The 17,260-nt window shown below is 35.6% G+C and overlaps 1 protein-coding gene across 3 annotated transcripts in view; it reads left to right on the top strand.

Annotated features, from left to right (window-relative positions):
• The window catches only part of LOC148952220 (DNA repair protein RAD51 homolog 3-like), a 173,058-nt gene that overhangs the window by 125,956 nt on the left and 29,842 nt on the right, over nucleotides 1-17,260 (top strand). The window contains exon 3 of one of the 3 annotated variants that reach the window (XM_089089680.1): nucleotides 953-1,474. The exons of the other annotated variants lie outside the window; for them this stretch is intronic. The gene's annotated coding sequence lies outside the window, so the exon portion shown is untranslated. Of the gene's footprint in view, nucleotides 1-952; nucleotides 1,475-17,260 lie in introns of those variants that run through there. 3 annotated transcript variants of the gene reach the window in all.

Raw genomic sequence — 17,260 nt, 5'->3', positions numbered from 1 at the left:
AAAAACTGAAAAGATCCAAGAAATAGCGATGAGAATAAAATGTCATATTTTACGTACGGAAAAGAAATAGCAAATGATCTTTTTTTAAGAGGAGGGGAGGATTAAAAAGTCATGTTTTACTTATAGAAAAGAAATAGTAAATAAATGTTTTAAAAGAAAAAGTAAAGTTATGTTGAAATTATTTTATTTTACTGGCTTTAATATTAAAAATAGAATTATAGTCATTTGAGTTGAAACTTAAGGCATATCAGTGAGCTTTTCTTGAAGTAGTATGAAAATACAATTCTTGTTATTTGAGGTTAAATTTATGTCATGTCAATTATTTTTTTCTGAAGAGAAGAGGGAAGGTGGGGGGGGGGGGATTCCCTTCACTATAGAGAGTGTAACTATTGAAATAAAGGTAACTTGACATTGCAAATCTCTTATGAGGCACACCTTAGGTTAGATTTTTAATTTAATCCGATTCGATAAGTAGTAGCATGGTATGAGCTTACGAAGTAACTTCAGAAAGTTATTTTATTTCACTGCTATTAGTATTGAAAATACAATTCTTGTCGTTTGAGTTCAAACTTAAGCTATACTAATAAGTTTTTCCTGTAGTATGATAAAGCAATTCTTGTCATTTGAGTTGAGCATTAAGCCATATCAACGTTATTTTTTTTTGTTCTTGAGATAGGGGGAGGGGTCTTTTTAACAGCATTGATGATAATATAAGAGGAACAAGAGAGAAAGGGAGTCCTTTTTTTTGTTTGAGGACTTTGAAATGTGATTATTGTAGACCAATGTAAATTCATTAAGAACCACCGAGGTCAATAAAACATAGAAAATTTATCGTATGTTATTGACAGAGAAGAAATAGTCGGGGGATTTTGTACTAGGGGAGGGAAGGGGAATATATATATATATATATTTGTAACAAATAAATCGATTCTGCTGTATTTTTTTATTCTAGACCGATGCCAAAAAGAGACCATCAAAAAGAAAAACAATAAGAATCGTTGAACTGAAAGAGGTTCCACAAGCAGTGAATCCAGTAGCCAATCGGAGGGAAAATGAAGAAGACAGTCAGTCACCAGGGCATGTAGATCGATCGGTTGTGGAGAGTTTCTTTGGCCTGATTGAGAGTATTCCGAGTCCGAGGAGATCCATAACACAAGAACTCCATTCATTGGAAGATAAAGATGACAGTCAGTCTCCCGGTCATGTCGATTGTTCAGTTATGGACACGCTTTTGAAAATAGTGGAGAACATCCATGACACAAGAACTCCATTCTTCTCCCCTGATAACGAACGTGGACGCTCAACAAGCTATGACCAGCTCTTCTGTCAAAAACATGAGACAAATTTAATTTATCCTCTCTCTCTCTTCCTTGTTTATCCGACCGAGACGAGTGTGTTCGTCTTAGGGAAAGTCTCGGTGTGAGTAAACTCATTTAAAAATTCCTAAAACCTTGGGAGGGCCTCTCGGCCCCGCATCCCGGGGGGCCTTCGGCCGCCCGGCCGGCCGCCCGCGGCGGGGGGGGGAGGGGCTGCTAGTAGCGTCTTCTAATGATTTAGAGCAGATTTTTTTTGTTCCCAAGTGTTGTATTATTAAAAGTGTTTTTTTTTTTTATATATATACATTCACTAGTTTTCGTCGCACAATGTAAAAAAAATTGTTTTATTTATATTTCTAATGTTTTGTTTATATATTGACTATTTAATATAGTAAATACTTTGATTTTACCTCAGTTGTTGTTGTTCATTGAATAGAGTTAGATAGACATAGCAGAGAGAAAAAGAAACATAGATTATGTATCAGTTTATAACACCTTTCAGAGCTTTTCTCTGTGTGCCCTTAATGAGTGGGAAAACAACACTTTTGATGAAAAGCATTCAGAATCGAGGTGAAATGTTGGCTGCAGGAGATCACCAAACTACCATAAAAAATATATACTATTGCTATAGTGTTCGGCAACAATCATATGATGGAATAAGGACTATTGAACCTCAAATTAAATTCATCAAGGGATTGGATGTTGTGTTCAATTCAATTGAACCAAATTCTTGGCTTATTATTGACGATTTAGTCGAATCAATAGAGCAATGGTCTGAGGAAATGATCCAATTGTTCACAGTACGTTCCCATCATGAAAAAATATCTGTCACCATTGTTCTATACAATGTCTTTCATCAGAGTAAATGTATGCGAACTCTTGCATTGAACTGTACTCATTAAATTGTGTACAAAGTTGTTAGTGACTCAAGTTCCCTCATAACATTAAACAAACAAGTTTATCCGGGTCAACCAAAATTCCTGTTGTCAGCTTACAATCAGGCTACAAGCAAACCATATTGGTACATTGTAATTGACCTTAATCAAACTGAAGAACTACGTGTTATTAGTAATATATTCGATCGTGAGAGAACAGTATATCTGCCGGTGAGTGATAGGAAAAGATATTAGTTGAAACTGTGACGTTGAAGAAGTTACATCACAATAGACACTTTTTCTCTGTTTTGAGTAGTTCAAAACCATGGCTTAGGAAGGTCATGTTGAACAATGTAGATCTAGGGTTTATTACACTTATTTCCGAGCTGTCTTTAAATTTAAATGCAGGCAATATTCAACTACCAGATGCTATTAAGAAGCAGACTAGACAACATCAATTCATCTTTCGTGCACTGTCCAAGAGAAAAACCAGTCAAAACAGAAAAGAAAACACTTAGTTCAGGCAGGGGAAGGTTTTTAACAGTTTTATTGCCAATTATTGCCGGTATTGTTAGCAATCTTCTTCTTTCTCCGTCTCATTCTTAACTGTGTTGGAAAATATGGCCAAACCCCATAAATTGACTGCAATTCATGAAACCCTGTCTCCACTGCAAACTTTTGAGGGTAATCTCACAGATCTCCTTAATGATAAGAGCATACCTGATGATCAGAAACTTTCAATTTTTCAAATGGCACTTCGTCGTGTTGACAAAGAAAAACCATTAGTGTTGTGAATGTTGCAGATAAGATGCAAGAGTCAAATATTTCAAAATCATCTGCATCACCACCACTACTGCCTCTCGAAGACCACTTATCAAAAGTATTAGATTTATTACCAGTTTCCTATCGGGAACAGGGTAAAAGATTGTTAAAATATTTGAGTGAAAGCAGTGATATTAAAATTGATGCTACAAATCATCAAATCACTCTAGGTAGCAACACTTGCAATCTCATTGATCTAATAACTGATTTTGTCTCAAATCGCAAGAAAACTATCCATTGACACAAATCTCTAGAAATATTTACACACATCGAACTTTCTCAAAACAGTTGTGATCAACGGAAAAGTTTTAAAAGATTTGACATCATTAAATAATGAGGAGGATGATGATTCTGAAAAAAATGATTTCAAGACCTTAATGCTAACAAGTACACCTAAATCCAATTGCAAAAGCAGCAATGATTCAACTTTAGAGAGTAGAAAAAATCATCCTTCCACGATAACCGCCAACACCTCTGTTAGTATACAAAAGGGTAGCAGTGGACGAGGTGGTGGTACACATTTACATGCAAAATGGATGAAACTAAACGTATTTATGCAAATGTTCGTGAGATGGAGAGTCTTAGCGCTCCCAGTACACTTACTCAATTCTCTAATGTTCAACATTGTGTAGCAAAAGAATATCTTCAAAATGAATCTAGCTACACACACCGAAATCGCCGACTTCGCACTAATCAATATCGGAAAACTAAGGCATTCTACCCTCTGCAAATCATGCAAGCTGATCTGATGACTTTTGATGAATTGCAACGATAAAACAAGAAAACATACACGTACACTCTATTTGCAATTAGTATTTTTAATCGCTACTCCTATGCCATTCCACTGAAATCTACGCGTGGAGAAAAGATTGCAATTCCTCTAGAAACAATACTTGATCGAGATTCCTATAAAAAAATACAGACGGATCGAGGAAGTGAATTTGTCAATCCACATGCGAAGAAAATTCTACTAAAATATGATACACGGTTATATCATAATCATAGTCCAATCAAGGCTGCATTGGCTGAACGATTGATTAGAACCATTTGTCTTCTCATTTCCAGATATTTTACACTCAAAAACACTGCTGTCTTTATTCATGATTTGGATAAAATTATGCAAGTTTACTATAAACGTCCTCATCATACCCTGTCCAATCTTAGTCCTTTTGAAGCTCATTACAATGATAACAATACACTTGACATTTTTGTCAAACAATATTCTTCTAGAAATGAAGATGGAATAAAAAGCAAATTGATTGTGGGTGATTGGGTTCGAATCACTCGGTCAAGTAATATTTTTGAAAAAGGGAATTACCTATGGTCTACTGAACTTTTTAAAGTGTCAAAAGCTCTAGAGACTAGTCCTGTGACCTGTCGACTACGAGATAGCAAAGATGATGAGATTTTGGGGGGGATTTTATGACCTTGAATTGCAAAAAGTTAAAGATAGTGAAAAAGTATTTATGAAACTGAAAAAGTATTAAAAACTCGAACGCAGGGCAGTAAGAAACAGTTGTTGGTTCGCTGGCTTTGGTACAACTTTGAATTTGATTCTTGGATAGGTGTTGAAGACTTACACAATATCCTATGATTTCTATGTGACATTCATGTCCAATGTTTCCGATCCTCTCTATAACGATTTGAACAGAACAAGTGATTTTTGGACTAAACTCTCCCCTACCATTAATTTTAGTTGCTCTCGTCGATTGTATTATCAAGAATACATATGATGTTCTAAGACAGGAGATCTCATATGATATTAAAATACGACCTTTTGAATTCGGTGATGAAGGTGCAATGGCAAATTTTGATTCTGATGATAACCCTATTGATACCATACTCTACAGGGAATATAATAATATGCATAACTTGTATTGGGTTATCAACAAAAAATTGCAAGTCGAAAAAAAGGTGGTTTCACTTTCATTTATTCGACGGAACAAAGGAGATTTATATTACCAATCCATTTGAAAATGAAAGAATTTTCCTCAATGAGAATTTACGTGAGGTTCTCGGTTTTAACAACCGTATTATTAAGACAGAAAAATTTCAATGGCAATGACCATGTTATCTATGCAGACTATGCACCCAGTTTCTCCTCGAACCGTTGTATATTTATCTACAGTTCGTTTGTGGAATCCTCCAGTGTTGTTAACTCCAATGTCCCCCTTTTACGTGTTCTATAAAGAGAAAGTACAGAAAATAATGTTGGTCACTGCAATATAAGACACCTCCAATACGTTCCTGTAAACACTTCTTATTTGGAACTCTGTCAGTTAAAACTAAGAACTGAACTCGCAGATCTTTTAGCTGTAACAAAGATTTTGTGTGTTATTATATGTCATTTACGACCTGTCGTTCAAGATAGTAGAAGAATCCCATTTGTTTGTCCTGACATTAATTGTTATGCTACTGCTCTGACTCCTCATCAAATAGGCCATTGATTGGACTATTGCAAGGGGCGTACTACAATGTCTGGCTATGGTCTTGGTAGGTGGTTTGCTAGGCTATTTCGATCTGCACTACCCCTTGCCAAGAAATATTTTGTACCAGCTGCAACACATTTTGCTGGCTTAACCCTACAGGACTGGAGTTCGGGTAAAAATTCCAAGGACAGTCTTAAGGAAAATATTAGATCTTCAGCAAGAGCTGTTGGCGAACAATTAAAATCTCAACAAAATGGGAAAGGTTTAAAAAGGATGAGTGGTAGCCATTCACTCATCAGTCTCCATCCAGGTGAGAAGCGTAAGCCATCAACAACAACAGTTTTGAAAAGAAAAAGCATCAAGAAAAAGAAGAAGAAAAAGATTGTTAAATCAAAACAAGATTTTTTCTCATAAGATCACTTATATCCTTCATAAAAAATCACAACCATCGATTACTTCATCGTTAAATCTATTCAATGCTGAAAATGTTGATGAAGTGTCAAACATGGTTACTATGAACGATTTCATCCTCAACAACCCTTGTCCGAAAATATATACTTTCAAATATTTTGCAATGAAGATAATTTAATTGATTTATCATCCACATTTGTTGATATAAATGCTGCGGTGAAAAAAAAGTCTGACAATCAAACGCCTAGCGCTATCGATGGTCTATCCTATGAAAACTGTATTCTACACAACTTGTTCAGACAAATTAATGTGTGCATTAATGGAACATTGGTGAGCACTAGCAGTAATTTGTGAAACTATGCAAGCTATATACCATTTATGTTGATGACACCAAAATCATACAACGAATTGAGAGGTCAGGCAAAGGGCTAATAATATAGATTGAATGTCGACACTGATGGTGAGCTGACTACAGCAGTGGCCAAGGAGTATCATTTGACTGGTAAATTAAATCATGAAATATTTAATATTTCCCAATGGTTGCCATTCAACGTTAAGATTGACATAAATTTACAACTTGCTCCACGTAATTTTATTTTGAGAAAAACAATTGCTGCAGCACCTGATGCAACTGTCAATTTCACTTCAGCAGTACTTCATGTGCGAAAACAACAGGTCATGAGCTCTGTTGTATTGGTAGTGGAAAAACTGAGACCCAACGGGAACAATATCAAACTGCTCGTTCCTCATACAGTTACCAATCAACGTCACATTGCTACAGGTTCTCGTAGTTATACTGATTCATCATTTATAAGTGAGGAAATCCCCTCGAAACTCGCATTGGCCTTTGTCAAGAGTGCTAGTGCCGTTGGGTCTTGGACCACATCCCCCCATGATTTTAACTTTTTTGGTTTGTCCAGTCTTGTGTGCAAAGTGAATGGAGTTTGTTTGTATAATGTATCATTTGATAACCAATCCTACAGAACTCTGTACGAATTGACTATGCAATCACTGGATCATGATTCACAACAATTTGAAAATGGAATAACTGATTCAATGTTTTCAGAAACTCATTGTGTAATTGTTTTAGACTTGTCTGGCACTCAAGATTTGACCGTTGTTAGAACAGGGAGTGTACGTTTAGAGTGCACATTTGCCGATGCCTTGACTGAAAGCATTACGTTAATATCACTATGTCAATTTGAAACTTGTTGGGAGATCACTCCCGACGGTAGTGTTCTACCAGACTTGGCACCATGAACACGAATCAAATAGTTGATGTATTTAACTTGGATTCATTCATGTCCAAATACAAATCCTATTGTCTACCCTCGGATTTCCTTGACAAAATTCAAGGTGATACTCATACCATTATCATTATTAACAGTAATCCGTCGAATATAAGAAATACTGGTAACTGGTTGTGCATCTTTCAAACAGCGAAGACTATAGAATTTTTCGATCCTCTCGGATACCCATATACATTCTATGTTCACCATATTAAAACCTATATTGAAAGCAAGAAGAAATCTATTGTTCAAAACCAGAATAGAGTGCAAGATTTGACGACTAAAAGCTGTGGCTTTCATGCACTATTGTATTTTGTTTTCCGATGCCGTGGCTATACCTACAAGCAGTTTCTGAGTATTTATGAGGACAACTCTCGTCTGAATGATTTCATAGTGGAAAATATTCTCTCCCATTTGTATAATATTGATTTCAGTGTCCTACAAATAAAGTGTTCTAATAATGTTTGTAAATTTGTTTATTAATAAAACATGTATGTACACAAGAAAATTGTCTTTCTTCTTCTATTTAACAGCAGGCGGGCTTTTCAGTAAAACTATTTAGCCCTTTTCCTTCTGCTTCACTCTGTGGGCTACAGAGCTACTGGCTTGATTGCCTGATATTTATAAGATATATTCAGATATCTTTCAGCAGATCTTTCGACTCTAGGAGTTCAAATATAAGATGATAGATGTCGATTTCTATGCTCTTTGTGCAGGTATAGTTGGCTAGGCTCTTGACTGATAGTGGGATTTTGTGGTGTTTGAAGTATTTTAACAGTTTAGAAAGCAAGGTATGTTGTGCAGACGTCAGCATATTACATTCAAATAGGCAATGGTCAATTGTTTCATTATTCATATTACAATGCCTGCAAAGAGGGGACAGGGGAATTGAACCACTTGAATTAGAAATCTTATATGAGAATGCCAGGAAATTTAGTCCATTTGTTCCTGAACGAATTCTATGATAAATTTTAGAAAGATACTTATTGGGAAAGGGGGAAAGGATAGGATTAATCTTATTAATATTAATATCTGATAGCCTCCATCGGTAAATATCTCTAATTGGGATTGGTCTCCCACTTGGCTGGTCAATATTTATAGCATTTTTTGCTATTTCATCAACCTGATGATTACCACTTATGCCAGAGTGGCTAGGACTGTACTGAAAGCAAGTGTTTATGCCACTTGAAGCAAGATTATCAATAATACTGAGACAATGATAAGTGTCAATATCCAACTTATATTGAGGAGCTGAGGCCAGCAACTCAAGGCTTGATAAAGAGTCGGAATAGATGATAATATTATTTGAATTTTTTAATCAAAGGCTGGTTTTGCTTAAGGTGTTCTAATGCCATGATTATGGCATTTAACTCAGCAAACATTATAGATAAATTATTAAATAATCTCTCTCCCATTGCAATTTTCAGGTGAGGAAGGAAAACACCACTTGCAACCTTCTCATTTATTTTTGACCCATCAACAAACATTTGGAAGTGATTTTTATAGGTAATTGTATTAAGTTCTGCAAATTTTTTCTGAACAAAAGCAATGGGGGTTAAATCTTTATTCCATTTTGAAAATTCAGTATTTATTATGGGAGATGACCAATTCCATGGAGGGGATTGGGGGAAAGTAGGTGCAATAGACTTTGCTGGTACAGGGAACTTCTTTTGAATATTGGCATACTCATCTGCAATACCTCTATACATGGCTGGATTTCTTAACCAGTTATGTAATGTGTGTGAGCTATTTGATTCAATTTTTGTAAGATGTTTTATCAAGAGAAAGCTACGTCTCTCCCTTATTGTTGTTAATCCACTCTCCATAAGCAGAAACTTGGTGCTTGTGGGTTTCCTAAGACCAAATATGAGACGTATTATATCATTTTGTGTTGTTTCAATTTTTGTATCTGGGTCTTTGCACATTCATCATAGACGATGAGCCCATAGTCAATATGGGGTCTTATATGTGATTTATAAAACTGGAGTAAGGTTTTCTCTTTACAGCCCCAGGGTGTGGAAAGAAGTCTTTTTAGTATATTTGCTTTTCTATAGCATTTTTTTTATTGTGTTTGAAATATGGAGGTGGAAATTAAGTTTTTAGTCAAGCATGAGACCTAGGTAATTAATATTATTATCTTCTCGAATAGTTGTTTTATTTAGAGTTAGTTTTGCATTAACATGGTTTCGCTACCGGTGAAATTTGATTATTTTTGACTTGGTGGGTGCAATGGGTAAATCTGAATGTTGAGAGAATTTTTCAAACTAGAAAAGTGACTTTTGTATATTTGATTGTGCTACCTCAAAGGTGTTGCCAGATAACCATAGCACTAGATCATCAGCATGTTGTAGATTTGTGTGGGGTAGGTTCATGTCCCAGAGATATAGGGCAAATAGGAGGCAACTGAGGACTGCTCCCGGAGGTAGGCCTTTGGATATTATCTTTTGGGGTGAAGAGGCTGAACCAACACAAACAATGAAACTCCGCACTTCTATGAAGGATTTAATAAAAGATACTAGCTTGGGAGGTAATCCAAGGCTTGCAAGTTTATTTAAAAGGATTTGGTAGTTCACATTGTCATATGCCCCTTCAAAATCTAGGAAAGAGGCCACTAGGATATTATTTTTTGAGAAAAATTCATATATTGCATTTGTTAGCAAAATGAAAGCATCTGTTGAGGAGTTGTATTTCCTGAATCCAGCTTGAGTGTGTGGGATCAGATTATTCTTTTAAACAAACCAGAGGAGTCTGTGATAAATCATTTTCTCCATTATTTTCCCCATCACAGGTGTAATCATTATGGGCCTATAAGACTCAGGGTTATATTTTGGTTCATTTTTCTTTAGGATTGGTAGGAGGGACGAACATTTCCATATATTGGGGAACCTAAAAGATGCCCAAGCGTGATTATAACAATTTAGCAGTTCTTGTTTGTATGAAGGTGTGAGATTCTTTATCCATGTAGGGTGAATATTGTCATATCTGTTGCTAGTTTTGGTCCTAATCTGATGTATTGCATTATTCAATTCCTGGATTGAAAATGGATTGGTTATGTACTCGGATCCTGGGTTTGGTTGGTAACTTGGGTTCATGGGAATTGTAGAAAGTTTGCTTTGATTATTTGATGTTAGCTTATTAACAAAAAGAGTTGCAAATAGGTTAGCTTTTTCATTATCATTGTCATAATGGGTATTATTATGTAAAAGCTCATACAGGAGTGGGTTGGGGGAAGTCTTTTTCCCACAGATTTGGCTTATGACTTTATGTATAATTGGCTCATGCGTTTCTCTGGAGAGATTATTTGCAAAATTATTCCAGTATTTATATTTAGCATCTATTATAGTCCTTTTTAGATTGGATTCTGCTTTTAATTTTTTCTAATATGTAGAAGGTGATGGTTTTCTTAAGAATTCTGTCCTAGATGCCTTTTTTATCCTCCACTTATTTAGGCACTCATTTGTCCACCATGCTTTAGGAATTTGTTTAGTGAATTTTTTCTTAGTTGTTGTCTTGGGGATAGCAAGATTAGCTGTATTTATTAGTAAAGATGTCAAGGCTTCAGCATGTGTGTCAACTGTTGTGTTAGAAATGCATGAACTTTGGGTGAAACTTGTAATTTCATCATTTAGCTTAATTTGGAACATAGACCAATCTGCTTTAGTGTTGATATATTTGGAGGTATGAGATAAAGTTTCAGCAGGTTCATTTAGAGAGCAAACTATAGCAAAGTGGTCAGTACATAGACTATCAATTTTATTTATGTAAATTTTGTTCGAAAAATTTAATGACACAATTTGTAAGACAATTGTGGAGAATCTGCCACTTTTGGGGTTGAAATATGTGTTCAGGTTGTGAGGGGTAGCAACAGCTAATTCATTATTATTTGAAGTCGTATGCTCAATGAATTTACCAGCTTTATTTGCTGGTTTATTCCCCCACAAAAGGCTGTGGGCATTGAAATCACCACAAATAATGATATTTTTTAACATATTAGAATTATTTATATAATTAAAGAAATCCTTGGCATCTGTAGTTTGGCCATTAGGGTTATAAAAGCTGATTATGTAGGTTTTTAAATTATTCAGCCAAACACTGATACCAATTACATCAACATCATTTTCAAAATCAGGAAAATTTATGCCACAAAATTTTATATTATTATTAACTAATAAAGCTACCCCACCTCCTTTTCTCTCTGAAGATCTATCCTTTCTAAGGATAGTATATCCCGGAGACTTAATTTGTTGATTTTGGGTTAAATGAGTTTCCTGGAGGCAAGCAATATTAATGGAATTATTATTCATAAATGATATTAGTTCATTTAGCTTATTTTCTGTGAGTGATCTTACATTCCCTTGGAGTATTGATATATGCTGTGTTGTTGATTTATTCTTCATATGACTGTGTATCAATGTTCAGCTTTGTTAAAAGTAAACCAAGATCTTTTTTTGCTTGAATGGGCATATCATCAGGGATGTATATTTTTGCCAATTCTGCAATAATTTTTGCTTTCTGTAGTTGATGCATGTTCATGGCCTGTACTGCATTAGGCCTACAGTTTAAAATGAATAAGCAAATATTTGGGGATTACATTTTTGGTTGTACATCTTGTTTGTTAGTTAAGGGATTGATTCCTGGTAGTATTTCTGGTTTGTTTCTTCTTGGGAGGGGGGGCCAGGATGACCTGAGCTCACTAGAACAGGAGACGTGTTGGCGTCGTGAGTCTTTATGTGACGGCTTGGCGCTAGGGGGATTAAAAAATGGTGCCTTTGACAGGACACTAGATGCATGGGGGTTGTATGATTTGGGAATGTTTGGTGGTCTCATTATAGTATGTATTTGGTACTGTTGGGCAGCATTTGCTTCCATTGCTGAAAAGGGGCCTGGGAGGGCCTTCTCTGTTGATATTTGGAGTGTGAGAGCTCGTGTCGTGTATGCAGGGCATAATGATTTATTTGGAGATTCATGTGGGCCTTTGCAATTGATGCATGTAGGCTGAGTGTTGTTGCAAGTTATCAGCTCTTTATGATGGAGAGCTTTACAATTACTAGACTCTTGGAGAATTTCATTGCATTTGTTTGTCGTGTTTCCCAGTTTGAAACACTTCTGACCCTGGATAGGCTTAGTTTTGTATTCCTTGTGTGGTTTGATGTGCCCAAATAGGAACAATTTTTCTGGGATATCAATTTTATCCTTCAGTGTGAATAAGAAGGATCTACTAGTTCTTAGGCCATTAGAGTTAGGTTTTCCAAGTTGGGTAACATCCTCAACTGGGATTGTGTTTCCAGCCCTATCTGAGAGGCCTTCTTTTAACTCCTGAGTGGATATCTCTGGGGGAACATTATAAACCACAATTTTTGTTGGTGATTGTTTTGGGATCCAATTAGATGCAATAATTGGGGTATTCAGAAGGGATTTTAGGTTAATTATTGTATTTGCTGATCTCTGATCTTCTACAGCTATTAGCAGATATCCATCACGGTTAATATTAAGAGAGAATATTTATTTTATCAATTTAAAAATTGTAACTCTTATTGCAGAGATCATTTTTTTTTCAAAGAGGGTAGTGGGATTAATTTTAAGGTAGATTCCTAAGTTTTTGGTGGGAGGATCTTGGGCAGAGAGAGGGGAAATGCTTTTAATTGGGGAGATTTTTTTCCTTTTTTAGAGCTTCTAGAGAGGACCTCTTGAAACCCATTATCATCATTTATGGTTGCATTAGGACCTACATTTATCATTGTCCTATTCTCCGAATTGGAGCTATCATTAGAACTTTCAGATAATGTGCTTGACCAGCCAGGATGGGTATCTTGCACTATTGATTTTGATTTGGGATCTGGGGAGACGTTTTTTTTTTGGAGGACTTAGAAAAAATTGCTATTTGAAAAAGCTTTAAGAAAAAAAATAAAAAAAAAAAAAGAATTGAAAAAATATTATAAAAAAACCTATTCACAAAACTATGGGGCGAATAAACACCACAGTATAGCCCTGAGGATGACTTGAGCAGGATAGGTTTGGTACAACTGCTGATTAGAAGCGATAATAATCACAAGAAAATATATTTCGATTTTCTTATAAGGTTGCTGTTGTGTCCCTGGAGAAATTTAAATATTGGTCATATTCGCATATTTCGCATTCTTCAAATTTTACGAACAAACATAACAATTTTTTTTTTGTTTAGATTTATTCTTCCTCTTCTACATTTAGATGGTCATCATTATCGATGACAACTAGTGGTGGTAGATCATTTACATTCACTTTGTATTGATCAAGTAGGGAAAAGTCAGGATCACAATTAGCACAGTACAATTTAGTTTAACTCTTATCATAGCTCTTTGTGTAGTCAATGATACTTTTTTCACTTATATTGCAAAATTCACGTGTTTCAATTTGTGTATTTGTCCTCCTAAACCCATTTTACAAGTTGAAGTACCCATCCTTTTCACCCACAACTTTACTTTACAAGTTTTTGGATACCTCAACACCAAGCAATACTTTTCAAAAGGCATTTAAGAGCAACTTCTTTTCTTAATGTCCCTCTTAAACCCATTTTACAAGTTTAAGAATCCATCCTTTTCACCACAACTTTACTTTACAGTTTTTTGGATACTTCAACACCAATCCATACGTATCAAAAGGCTTTTCAGATTAACTTCTGTTCTTAATGTCCCTCTTAAACCCATTTTACTACTTGAAGAAATCATCCTTTTCTTCCACAACTTTAATTTACAGCTTCTTGGATGCCTCAGCACCAAGCAGTACCTTTCAAAAGGCATTTCAGAGCAAGTTCTTCTCATAATGTCCCTCCTAAACCCATTTTACAAGTTGAAGCATCCATCCTTTTTCACCCACAACTTTACTTTACAGCATTTAGGATACCTCAACACCAAGCAAGACCTTTCAAAAGGCATTTCAGAACAAGTTCCTTTCTGATTGTCCCTCCTAAACCCATTTTAGACCTTGGAGTATCCATCCTTTTCACCCACAACTTTACTTTACTGCTTTTTGGATACCTCAACACCAAGCAATACTTTTCAAAAGGCATTTCGGAGCAACTTACTTTTCATAATGTCCTTTCTAAACCTATTTTAAAAGTTGAAGCTTCCATCCTTTTCCACCCAGAACTTTACTTTATAGCTCTCTTGATGTCTCAACACCCAGAAATACTTTTCAAAAGACATTTCAGAGCAAGTTCCTTTTCTTAATGTCCCTCCTAAACCCATTTTACAACTTGAAGCATCCATCGTTTTCACCCTCACCTTTACTTTACAGCTTTTTGGATACCTTAACACCAAGCAATACTTTTCAAAAGGCATTTCAGAGCAAGTTCTTTTCTTAATGTCCCTTCTAAATCCATTTTACAACTTGAAGCATTCATCCTTTTCACCCTAAACTTTACTTTACAGCTTTTTGGATACCGCAAAACCAAGCAATACTTTCAAAAGGCATTTCTGAGCAAGTTCCTTTCTTAATTTTCCCTTCTAAATCCATTTTACAACTTGAAGCGTCCATCCTTTTCACCCACAACATTACTTTACAGCTTTTTGGATATCTCAACACCAAGCAATACCTTTCAAAAGGCTTTTCAGAGCGACATCTTTTCATAATGTCCCTCCTAAACACATTTTAAAAGTTGAAGTACCCATCCTTTTCACCCACAACTTTACTTTACAGCTTTTTGGATACCTCAAAACCAAGTAATACTTTCAAAAGGCATTTCAGAGTAAGTTCCTTTCTTAATTTCCCTCCTAAACCCATTTCAAAACTTGAAGCATCCATCCTTTTCACTCAGAACTTTACTTTACAGCTTTTTAGATACCACAACACCGAGCAATACTTTTCAAAAGGCATTTGAAAGCAAGTTCTTTTCATAATGTCCCTCCTAAACCCATTCCACAACTTGAAGCATCCATCCTTTTCACCCAGAACTTTACTTTACAGCTCTTTTGATACCTCAACACCAAGCAATACTTTTCAAAAGGCATTTCAGAGCAAGTTCCTTTCTTTATGTCCCTACTAAACCCAATTTTACAAGTTGAAGCATCCATCCTTTTCACCCACAACTTTATTTTACAGCTTTTTGGATACCTCAACACCAAGCAATGCTTTCAAAAGGCATTTCAGAGCAAGTTCCTTTCTTAATGTCCCTCCTAAACCCATTATACAGCTTGAAGCATCCATCATTTTCACCCAAAACTTTACTTTACAGCTTTTTGGATATCTCAACACCAAGCAATACATTCAAAAGGCATTTCATAGCAAGTTCCTTTCTTAATGTTCCCTTCTAAACCCATTTTACAACTTGAAGCATCCATCCTTTTCACCCACAACATTAATTTACAGCTTTCTTGATATCTCAACACCAATCTATACCTTTCAAACGGCATTTCAGAACAATTTCCTTTCTTAATGTCCCTCCTAAACCCGTTTTACAACTTGAAGCATCCATCATTTTCACCCACAACATTACTTTACAGCTTTTTGGATATATCAACACCAAGCAATACATTTCAAAAGGCATTTCAGAGCAACTTCTTTTCTTAGTGTCCCTCTTAAGCAAATATTAGATCTTGAACCATCCATCCTTTTCACGCAAAACATTACTTTACAGCTTTTTGGTTACCTCAACGTCAAGCAATAGCCTACTTTTCAAAGGGCGTTTCAGAGCAATTTCTTTTCATAATGCCCCTCCTAAACACATTTTACAAGCTGAAGCACCCATCCTTTTACCCACAACTTTACTTTACAGCTTTTTGGATACCTCAACACCAAGTAATACTTTCAAAATGTATTTCAGAGCAAGTTCCTTACTTAATGTCCCTCCTAAACCCATTTTAAAACTTGAAGCATCCATCCTTTTCACTCAGAACTTTACTTTACAGCTTTTTAGATACCTCAACACCAAGCAATACTTGTCAAAAGGCATTTGAGAGCAAGTTCTTTTCATAATGTCCCTCCTAAACCCATTCTACAACTTGAAGCATCCATCCTTTTCACCCACAACTTTACTTTACAGCTCTTTAGATACCTCAACACCAAGCAATACTTTACAAAAGGCATTTAAGAGCAAGTTCCTTTCTTTATGTTCCCTCCTAAACCCAATTTTACAAGTTGAAGCATCCATCCTTTTCACCCACAACTTTACTTTACAGCTTTTTTGATACCTCAACACCAAGAAATACTTTCAAAAGGCATTTCAGAGCAAGTTCCTTTCTTAATGTTCCCTTCTAAACCCATTTTATAAGTTGAAGCATCCATCCCTTTCACACACAACTTTACTTTACAGCTTTTTGGATACCTCAACACCAAGCAATACTTTTCAAAAGGCATTTCAGAACAAGTTCCTTTCTTAATGTCCAGCCTAAACCCATTTTACAACTTGAAGCATCCATCCTTTTCAGCCACAACATTACTTTACAGCTTTTTGGATACCTCAACACACTTATCAAAAGGCATTTCAGAGCAAGTTCTTCTCATAATGTCTCTCCTAAACCCATTTTACAAGTTGAAGCATCCATCCTTTTCACCCACAACTTTACATTACAGCTTTTTGGATACCTCAACAACAAGTAATACCTTTCAAAAGGCATTTCAGAGCAAGTTCCTTTCTTAATGTCCCTCCTAAACCCATTTTACAAGTTGAAGCATCCATCCTTTTCATCCACAACTTTACTTTACAGCTTTTTGGATACCTCCACACCAAGCAATACTTTTCAAAAGGTATTTCAGAGCAACTTCTTTTCTTAATATCCCTCCTAAACCCATTTTAAAACTTGAAGTATTCATCCTTTTCACCCACAACTTTACTTTACGGCTTTTTGGATACCTCAACACTAAGCAATACTTTTCAAAAGGCATTTCAGAGCAAGTTCCTTTCTTAATGTTCCCTCCTAAACCCATTTTACAACTTGAAGCATCCATCCTTTTCACCCACAACTTTACTTTACAGCTTTTTGGATACATCAACACCAAGCAATACCTTTCAAAAGGCATTTCAGAGGAAGTTCTTTTCATAATGTCCCTCCTAAATCAATTTTACAAGTTGAAGCATCCATCCTTTTCTCACCCACAACTTTACTTTACAGCTTTTTGGATACCTTAAAACCAAGCAATACCTT

Source organism: Artemia sp. Qi Xiang Cuo, chromosome 5 (assembly GCF_049724085.1).
Source record: "Artemia sp. Qi Xiang Cuo chromosome 5, ASM4972408v1, whole genome shotgun sequence".
NCBI classification, from domain to species: domain Eukaryota; kingdom Metazoa; phylum Arthropoda; class Branchiopoda; order Anostraca; family Artemiidae; genus Artemia; species Artemia sp. Qi Xiang Cuo.
Note: the sequence above shows the minus strand (reverse complement) of the source record. Positions and strands in the feature narration are given on the sequence as shown.